Raw genomic sequence first — 10,415 nt, 5'->3', positions numbered from 1 at the left:
GCACTCGTCCATATGCTAACACCTTAGATGCAGTATGGTTCCTTATCTTTACAGTATTTTTATCTGTAGGCTAGTAAGACGTAAACAATATTTTATCAACACGAATGTGTACATTTGCACTAGTATCTATCAACCACTCATTGGGTTCATAAATAGATAGTAATTCAGGGTTAATAGAAACATACGCTTCGATGGATCCAACAAGCTTGGTCATAACCATGTCAACCTGAGGCATGTTAGTAGAACCTGGATTGGCTTTAGCTTTCTTTGTGGGACAAGCTTTAGCCCAATGTCCAACATGTCCACAATTTCAACATAGTTTATTTGCTTTCGGTTTCTTTTGAATCTCAGCACTGGCTATGATTTTATCATCAGGTTTGCCATTAGATTTGATTTTAGATTTTTTTTCCTAGAAGTTATAACATTTGCTTTTGGTTGGTGTTCAATAGGCATAACATGTTTCTGATTCTTATGCTCTTTCTCTATGGCTATGGCAATCATCAAGTCATTGAGATTTATCTTTTCCTTTTGATGCTGGAGAGACATTCCGAAACTCTCACAAGAATAAGGAAAAATTTCAATGATTGCAATAATCTAAACTTTTTTAGAAAACTCTATTTCAGCTTCTCGAAGAGCATGAAGAATGAATAGAAGTTCATGTGCTTGTTCTGTCAAAGATTTACCCTCAACTAAAACTTTAAGAAACTAGGTATATAATTCTTGTCAAGACTAAGGTCTTCAGTATTGTATTTTTTGCCCAGTTTATCCCATAATGCCTTTATGGTGACCAAAAGAATAATAGACATCGAAGAGCACATTGGACATTGCCAACAAAACGCATCCTCTGGCTACTTGATCATTGAACTGTTGGGTTCTTTTTCATTTGTGACAGTATCATTGCTAATAGCCTCTTAATTGTCAACCAAATCTTCATACATTGCTGCCAACATTTAAAGATTGGCTCATAAACTTTTTTGGCATTCTAGACATATCCATTTTTGAGGCAAAGGCATAAGAATCAACTTTGGAAATAGAAGACATAACTTTAGATGTTAATAATTTCTTCAAGACTGTAAGAAAAAGTACAATTAAAACAGATCCAGACATAAGCACAATAAACCATATAGCAATATAGACATAGATCAAAGAGTTATAATACCATAACTATAAACTTAAAGAAGAAATATGTTGCAGTAATGTTGAATCACCCTCTAAACAGAGGAGTAGTATTGAAGAAATTATGCCCTTGCACAATACTTTCGAGCATGAGACGACTACAACCTCAAAGAAGCGCTATCTTCTATTGAGCACCACAATTGCTACTTCACTTTGCTGGATTCTCAAAAACTAGTAGCTTACAAAACAATTTAGAGGATTGTAAAAGAAAATCAAGAGATGAGATTGATTTTTCGTGTGTTTCCAATGAACCGAGATTGATTTTTCGTGTGTTTCCAATGAAGCGAGAAGGCCCTTTATATAGGATTTTGGTGAGCTAAGGGGTCAGTCAAAACCTTGAATGGCCATTTATTGCAACATTTTAATGTTTGTGTTAGTTATCATTCAAAGCTTATAAGATTCGTGATGTACGTGATGTTCATGTCAGATAAATGCATCACAAGCAAAAAGAGTACACGCCGGCATATGTGCTCATGCTCGCGCGCTTGCACACTTGCTAGCATACCAACACAAATGTGCATTTCTAGCACCTTTATTATACCATATATAACATGTATGTTGATTTGAACCATTTAAAATGTATTCAATTAGTTGATGTGGGACTATCACGTACTACTAATTAAACAATTTTTATTTTCATCTTAGAATCCAACCATATAAATAGTATTCTTTCATATAAATCCTTCATTATTCATTTATATCAACAAGATGTTGTTTGGAAAGTCAAAAATTGATAAAAGTAAAACTAAATAAATTTAATCCATGCAATTTATATAGAAAAAATGACATTACGTGCTAATTATAAATGTAATGCCAATCAATAAGCTAGGTCCAAAATAATCATCTCATTATATAGATCTAACTTATTTTATCTCTGATGATTTATAATCAGAGAAGACAAAGGTTAGGACATATTTAGTTGGTTAAAAATTGAAGGAAACTTCCAAAAGGATAGCTGACAAAGACAAAAACCATAAAATTTTGTCAGTTTTGTTTAATTTTTGGTGTTTGGATCGCTAGAAAAAGAAAAGGAAAGAGCGGAGGAAAGCTTGGGCCATGTCACTTTTAAGGAAAGTAAGTTTCCTCCCTAAAAAATGCTTAAAATGCCAAAAACTCATTACACCGATTAAATATTAGGCTTTGTCATTTTTTTCACTTTCTCACACTCATTCCCCCTCATTTCACCTAAGGTTACAATCACATGTTGGGAGGTGCGTGTGGGGCCTCACCTCAACCCACGATGCGTTTATTTGTGACAGATAATCACGAGACGCGTTTTTTTGTGGGGGCACATCCACTCTTCTTCAGCCAGCTATATATATATACCTTTGTTCTTCCTAGGGTTTTGTACGCAAAAGGAGGGGAAAATGCAGAGGCTTGGGTGGCAGATTCGAGCGTGCGAGGAAGAAAAGAACGTGACTGGGTTTACTTTTTTTGGCAGCGTGCAAAGGAATTCGGCTGTGGTTTCTTCGGCTGTGTGCAAAAAAGAAGGAGAAAAACCCTATGATTTGAGAGATTGTTTGAGGGTTTAATTTGTGTGACTATAAACCCTATTTATATTCTCTCTCTCTCTCTCTCTCTCTCTAATAGTAGATCTCCCCCTCCTTGCGCTGTGGACGTAGGCATCTTGCTGAACTACGTAAAATTAGTTTGTCTCGCTGTTTGTATGATTTGTAATAGCTTATTTAGGTTCCCTCGACAGGTCAGTCCTAGAACTGATGAGAGAAAGAGATGATATCTCACTTTATTGAGATATTTTACTTTTGGTTCTTGTTTCCTTGGTGCAACGGAAATTCCTATTGTGATTTTAATCTCTTATTGTGCTGTCGAGGTACTGCCGAAATTTTTGCTACGCACAAATGGTGTCAGAGCCCAGATTTTAGATCTAGGGTTTTGAAATTAGGTGGAGGAAGATTCTTGTGTGAAGCTTGGTTGATCTAGGGTTTTGAAATTAGGTGGAGGAAGATTCTTGTGTGAAGCTTGGTTCTTGGAGTTCTAGGCTTCGGTGGAAGGAAGATTCTTGTGTGAAGCTTGGTTCTTGGAGTTCTAGGCTTCGGTGGAGATAGCATTAGGAGTTATCATTGGAGATTTTGCTTTCCTCGTGTGGACAGGAGATCTATTTGGAATCTGATCTAAGGTTCAGTTAGGTAATTCTTAATTTCTATCAATGTTTGATTCTTTCTCTATAACTTGGAGTTAGTTTGTAATGGGAGAAGAAGGTGAAAGTAACAAGACGATGACGAGTATAGTTCTAGTTGGTTTTCAGAACACCAAAATTAGTATGGTGAAATATGACGGTAAAATCAACTTTGGTTTGTGGATGAGTGACGTACAGGATCCACTTAATGCTCAGAACTTAGAGGAGACCATCATGGTCCATGAGAGGCCACCAAAATATGAAGAGGCGATTTGGAAAAAGATGAATAGAAACGTTTGTGGGGTGATCAGGTCCTATTTGGAACAGAAGCTAAAGTATGATATAATTAGGGTGACGTCTGCAATAAAGATATGAGAAATTCTCAACAATAAGTATCTTACGAAGAGTGTTGAGAATCGGTTGCACTTGCTACGTAGGTTATTCAGATTTCAAATGTCCAGAGGTACCTCGCTTGCGGCTCATGTGAAAAACTATACAAAGTTGTTGTCGGACTTGGCGAATGTTGATGAGAAGATTTCGGATGAGTACGAGGCTATTATCTTATTGGGATCCTTACCGGATGAGGAGTATGACACCTTTGTACTCACTTTGGTGAATGGGAGATCTGAAGTTACTAATGCATTGATGAATTATGATTTGAGGAGGAAGGACAAGGAGACTTCCCGTGGTAGTACTTCCGGTGAGGCCTTGTCGACGAGAGGTAAAAGCCCATATCTGAAAGGTGGTAATAGAGGGATATCAAAGTTAAGAAGCCGCCACCAATTAGCAAAGAACTAATGTGCATTCTGCGAGGAGCAGGGACATTGGAAGAGAGACTGCCCGAAGCTCAAGGAGAAGGAGAATGGCAAGAAAAGGGGCCTGAAGGCCAATGAGGTGAATATTGTGAAAGGTGATGATTCTGATAATTCGAGCTTTTCTCTACTGATTGCTCCGGAGGTGAACCACTTGGATGTATCAGATTGGATGCTTGATTCCAGTGCTACCTATCATGTGACCCCTAGGAGAGATTGGTTTGCATCTTTTGAGAAGCTCGATGGGGGAGTTGTAGTCATGGGAAATGATCAGTCCTGTGATATTTGTGGGATAGGTACTGTGCAGATCCGGATGCACGATGGAGTAGTTCGTGAATTGAAGGAGGTGAGATTTTTTCCTCAGCTGAAAAAGAAATTTATCTCAGTTGGAGCTTTGGAGGCAAAGGGATTCAAGGTGGCCTTTAAAAATACTGTAGCGAAGGTTACTAAAGGATCTTTGATGGTGATGAAGGGAGTCCACAGTCAAAATTTATACTATCTGAAGGGGAGCACCGAGATTGGCCAGGTTGCTTCGGCTATTTCAGAGGCGGACATGAATAGGCTTTAGCATTATAGGTTAGGGCACACAGGCGAGAAGTCACTGCAGGCGTTGTGCAAGCATGAGCTATTGAAGGGAGCTAAGAGTGGTAAAGTGAAGTTCTGTGAGTATTGTGTACTTGGCAAAAAGATGAAGGTAAAGTTCGGAATAGCCATCCATAGGACGAGGAGCATCCTAGACTACGTGCACACAGATGTTTAGGGTCCCATCAAGACTGCATCACTTGGTGGCCGATATTGGTTCATCTAGTTCGTAGATGACTATTCTAGCCGTTGTTGGGTGTACACCATGAAGCATAAGAATTAAGTCCTAGATTTGTTTGTAGAGTGGAAGAAGAGATTCGAACTGCAGACTAGAAGAAAGATTAAGATGTTACGATCCGATAATGGTGGTGAGTATACATCAGACCCCTTTCAGTAGCTATGTTAAGATGAGGGCATAGAGAGACACTTTACGGTTAGTCATACATCACATCAGAATGGGGTGACAGAGAGGTTAAATCGGTCTTTGCTGGAGAATGTCTAATGTTTATTATCGCAGAGTGGTTTGGAGAAGATATTTTAGGCTAAAGCACTTACATATGCGAGCCACCTCATTAATAGGCTGCCTTCATCTGTGATTAAGGGGAAGACCCCTATGGAGAAGTGGTTGAGAGAGACAGTACACGATTATGACCAGCTCAAGGTATTCAGGTGCCCTGCATTTTATCATGTGAGAACAGATAAATTGAAACCTCGAGCTAGGAAGACCATATTTGTAGGATTCAAGCGTGGTATCAATGGATACAAGCTATGGGATCTAGTTGATAGAAAGATTGTGCTGAGTAGAGACGTCACGTTCGATGAGGCTTCTATCTTAAAGCTTTCCAGCTCTCATCAGGTAGAGAGCGACCCGACAGAGGAGATATCACAGGTGGTGGAGATCGATGCAACTCCACAGTATCCAGAAGGTGCAGTATCCATTAGAGTGCCGACTGAGGTGACGCCAGGCGAGCATGGCAGTGACACGGAGGATACGGGTACTGATGTGCATGATCAGAGATCGACGGCTCAGGTTCATGATTCTATTACGGTTCAGAGACAGAGGAGAGACATACGAATGCCAGCACGGTATGCCGACACAATTGCATATGCACTTCCGATGGAGAGTATCAATGAGATGGTGCTTACTACATTCAGAGAGGCCGAACAAAATTCGGAGGCTGATTCGTGGCAGGTAGCTATGCAAGAGGAGATGGAGTCTCTTCATAAGAATGATAGAGCTTGTTGAGCTTCCAAAGGGGCAGAAGGCAATTAGTTGCAAGTGGGTATACACAAAGAAGGAGGGCATTGAGGATATTCCATTGAGGTCCAAAGCTAGATTGGTTACGAAGGGCTATGCACAGGAGGAAGGTATTGACTATAATGAGGTTTTCTCTTTGGTGGTGAAGCACTCTTCGATTCGTATTTTGCTAGCTTTGGTGGCACAGTATGGTTTGGAGTTAGATCAGTTGGATGTGAAGATGGTATTTCTTCATGATGATCTTGATGAAAAAATATATATGACTCAGCCATTGGGATTCCGAGCTGTAGGGAAGGAAAAATTGGTTGCAGAATGAAGAAATCGTTATACGATTTGAAGAAGTCTCGTCGACAGTGGTATAGGCGATTCGATGGTTTTATGATTGGTCATTCATACACTCGGAGTCAGTTTAATCCTTGCGTATATTTTCACAAGTTGAAAGGAGGTACGTACATATATTTGTTACTTTATGTCGATAACATGTTGGTTACCTCTATTTCTAGATCTGCTATAGATGAGTTAAAGGCACAACTTTCAAATGAGTTTGAAATGAAGGATTTGGGTAAGGTGAAGCGCGTTTTAGGTATAGAGATCGGCAGAGACAAGAAAAATAGCAGAATTTATTTGATACAGATGGCTTATTTGAAGAATGTACTACAGCGATTTCATGTTAGCATGGATACGAAGCCAGTTAGTATACCTTTGGGAGCACATTTGAAGCTTTCAGCTGATCTTTCACTGAAGATAGTTGAAGATCAAGAGTTGATGTCTAAGACTCCATATGCGAGCGTGGTTGGGAGCTTGATGTACGTGATGGTATGTACGAGATCAGATTTATCACATGCGGTGAGCATGGTTTTAAGATACATGCACGATCCAGGAGTAGATCATTAGGACACCGTGAGATGGATTTTGAGATACATTTGAGGTACACTCAATGTTGATTTGATTTATGAGCGGAACACTACAGGTGAGTAGTTATGTATTAGCTACGTTGATTCAGATTATGCCGGGGATTTGGATAAGCGTCGGTCTACGACGGGGTATGTGTTCACTTTCACCCATACGCCGGTGTGTTGGAGATGCACCTTATAGTCTACGATGGCTTTGTCTATGACGGAGGGAGAGTATATGACGGTTACAGATGCTGTGAAGGAGGCTATGGGGCCTCACCTCAACCCACGACGTGTTTATTTGTGGCAGATAATCACGAGACACGTTTTCTTTATGGGGGCCACATCCACTCTTCTTCAGCCAGCTATATATATACCTTTGTTCTTCCTAGGGTTTTGTGCGCAAAAGGAGGGGAAAACGCAGAGGCTTAGGTGGCAGATTCAAGCGTGCAAGGAAGAAAAGAACGCGGCTGAGTTTTCTCTTTTGGGTAGCGTGCAAAGGAATTCGGCTGTGGTTTCTTCGGCTATGCCCAAAAAAGGAGGAGAAAAACCCTATGATTTGAGAGATTGTTTGAGGGTTTAATTTGTGTGATTATAAACCCTATTTGTATTCTCTCTCTCTAATAGTAGATCTCCCCCTCCTTGCCCTGTGGACGTAGGCATCTTGCCGAACCACGTAAAATTAGTTTGTCTCGTTATTTGTGTGATTTGTAATAGCTTATTTAGGTTCCCTCGACAGGTCAGTCCTAGAACTGATGAGAAGAAGAGCTGATATCTCACTTTGTTGAGATATTTTACTTTTGGTTCTTGTTTCCTTGGTGAAACGAGAATTCTTATTGTGATCTTACTCTCTTGTTGTGTTGTCGAGGTGCTGCCAAAATTTTCGTTGTGCACAACATCATCGCCTATATCCCTCTTATTTCATCCTTCACTCCAACTTCTCCGGCCTCTCTCTCTCCCTCTCTCTCTCCTCTCTCTCTCTCTCTCGAAAAATCCTTTTTTTTTTTGGTAGGATGTACTTAGAACACCTCAAAACATTAAAATTTGGGTGATTGATCAAGTCCGCGGTTAATCCCGGATTCAAAATTTAAGGAAAAAGATTAATCTTTTGTTGGTGTTACTGTGATTGTTGATTGCTTCAAATTGACTAACTTGGGTTCTTGATCCGGCTAAAAAATTGTTGCTGTAATTCTTAGATTTGATGAAATCATTGATTGAGATGATCCTTCAGAGAATCGATCTTGTTCAAATTCAACTTTTCCTTTCTTAACTCCTTATTGATCAAAGGTAATTTCTAAGCCTTATTCATTTCTTATTTATTTTTGAAAATGAAATTTTATAATGATGCTCATTTTCGTTGTTCACTACAACTAGTAAATTACAACAAATTTGATAATTTTTATTAAAGATGATTGTGGTGTAGTCATATGCATGCTTAGGTTTTTCCATTTTTTTGCTTTAGTTCGATGTAAATGTGGAATTGTTTTTAGAGCTGGATGATGGTGAAGCTTGGATTTTGATTGGGGTACGTTGTTGGTGTGAAGTTAGATGCAATGATGTCAATTTTGTGTGAAGTTAGATGCAACTACCTCATTGAAATTTCTAATATACTTGTATCCATCTAGTTAGATTCATAATTTTTGTGTGAAGTTATACCCACATTTTTATGTGAAATTAGGTAATTATTCTAATCTGGATTATATATAGATTGATGTCTGTGATTGCAAACCATAATTAATAATTCTTGTCCCTCCAATTTTTAAAGATTTTGAATTAGTACCTTGTATGCACAAAATTTGAAATTAGTCCCTCAAATCTCTAAACATCTTGTAAATTACTACCTCAAATTAAAATTAGTCCCTAAAAATCTTTAATATTTTGAAATTACACATATTCATATTTTGAAATTAGTCCCTCAAATTTATTATGTTGGCAACAACTTTTATGTGATGTTGGGTATGTTCACCCCTCTTTCTATTGGCAACAATTTTATCCTATGTAGGTGACTAGCATATCATGACCACCAAGTTCATGTTTTCTTCTTCTTCTTCTTCTTTAGTTTGAACCAAACACAAGAAAATAAGGGAATCTATTCACACATCCATTGATTTTTTTTCTTTTTTCAAGTTAAACCAAACTAAAAAAGTGATAACAATTACTTTGCCTTGAGGACTTGCCCGCCATAGCTCTTTGCTTAGGAAATGAGACAGTTTGATATTGCGCTTCGGAGGTCAGTCGAGAGCATTGTCACATCCGAGGGCCCAGGTTTCGGGGATCTCCAATGGAGGCTGACCTCCTTACCTATCAAGGCGGGTGGGCTGGGAGTCTATGCAGCGGCCGATGCTATACAATTTTCTTTTGTGGCCTCTCGAATTCACTCCATCGAGCTCCAAGACCATATTTTGAGAGGTTGTGGTGATGTTTCTTTAGGTGAGTATTTTACTTCCGCCAGGGCCTTTCTTCAAGCCAAGATACCTGAGGTTGACCTTCTTCAAATCACCACTAAAGGGTCTGTCCCCCAAAACCAATACATTACTTGGAAGACATCTTTTATGGTGGCATTTGTAGAGATCTATCGACGGAATTTGACCTTTCAGAGAGGCAAGTTGTGATTGTTGAGTGCTTGTGAGCAAAGCACGCCCAGGATTTTTTGGTTGCCACACCTATTGAGGGATTGGGGCAGCGTATGACTCCGGGGGAGTACCAGGCCATCCTCAGATACAGGTTGTTGGTTTCTTTGTTCGTGGAGGGGACAATGTGCCCAGTTTGTCGTAGAACACAGATGGATGCTTTTGGAGAGCATGCTATCCACTGTCAGAAGCAGCCGGGGTTTAAGTACAGACACGACTTAGTCAGAGATGTCTTGTATGATATCCTCCAAAGAGCAAGGATCCCATCAAAGAAGGAAGCGCCGGTCAACTTCCTCACTCCTCCTGGAGAGGCTAGATCTACTCTAAGGCCGGCAGATATTCTTGTCTACAGTTGGAGTGGGGGGAAGCACGCTTGTGTTGATCTCACAGGGGTGTCTCCGTTGATGGGGTTTGATAATGGAAAGTTCAAGGTTGGGCATGCAACGGATAGAACGACAGAGGCAAAGGTGGGCAAACATGATCAAGCTTGCAAGGACAACCACCACAGCTTCATCCCGTTCGCTTTCGATACGTTTGGTTTCTTGCAGCTGATGCGGTGGAGTTCCTCAGGAGGGTACAGAAATTCATGAATAAGAATGTGGCGACAGCGAGGTCGGCTGAGTAAGTGTTTCGTAGGTTTGGTTTTGTAATTCAGAAAGGATTAGCGGCGCAGCTTGTTGCCCGCTTGTCATCGACACATGTGTAATTTTTTTAAATTAATCTTTTTAATTTTATTGATAAAAAAACTAAAAGCTAAAAACTAAAAATAATTAAAATTCTAGGTTGGGTTGGACCTGGTCGATGGTGGGCCACGTTAAGATGAGTCGGGCCTCTTTTTCTAGTCCTGGGTCTAGAGCTCGACACAGCCCAGTCCGTGACCCGTATATCAAGTACTAGGTCCGGCATGAACTACTGCAAGCTGGGCCG

This window comes from Asparagus officinalis, chromosome 5 (assembly GCF_001876935.1).
Source record: "Asparagus officinalis chromosome 5, Aspof.V1, whole genome shotgun sequence".
NCBI classification, from domain to species: Eukaryota; Viridiplantae; Streptophyta; class Magnoliopsida; order Asparagales; family Asparagaceae; genus Asparagus; species Asparagus officinalis.
This window is presented reverse-complemented; position numbering follows the sequence as displayed.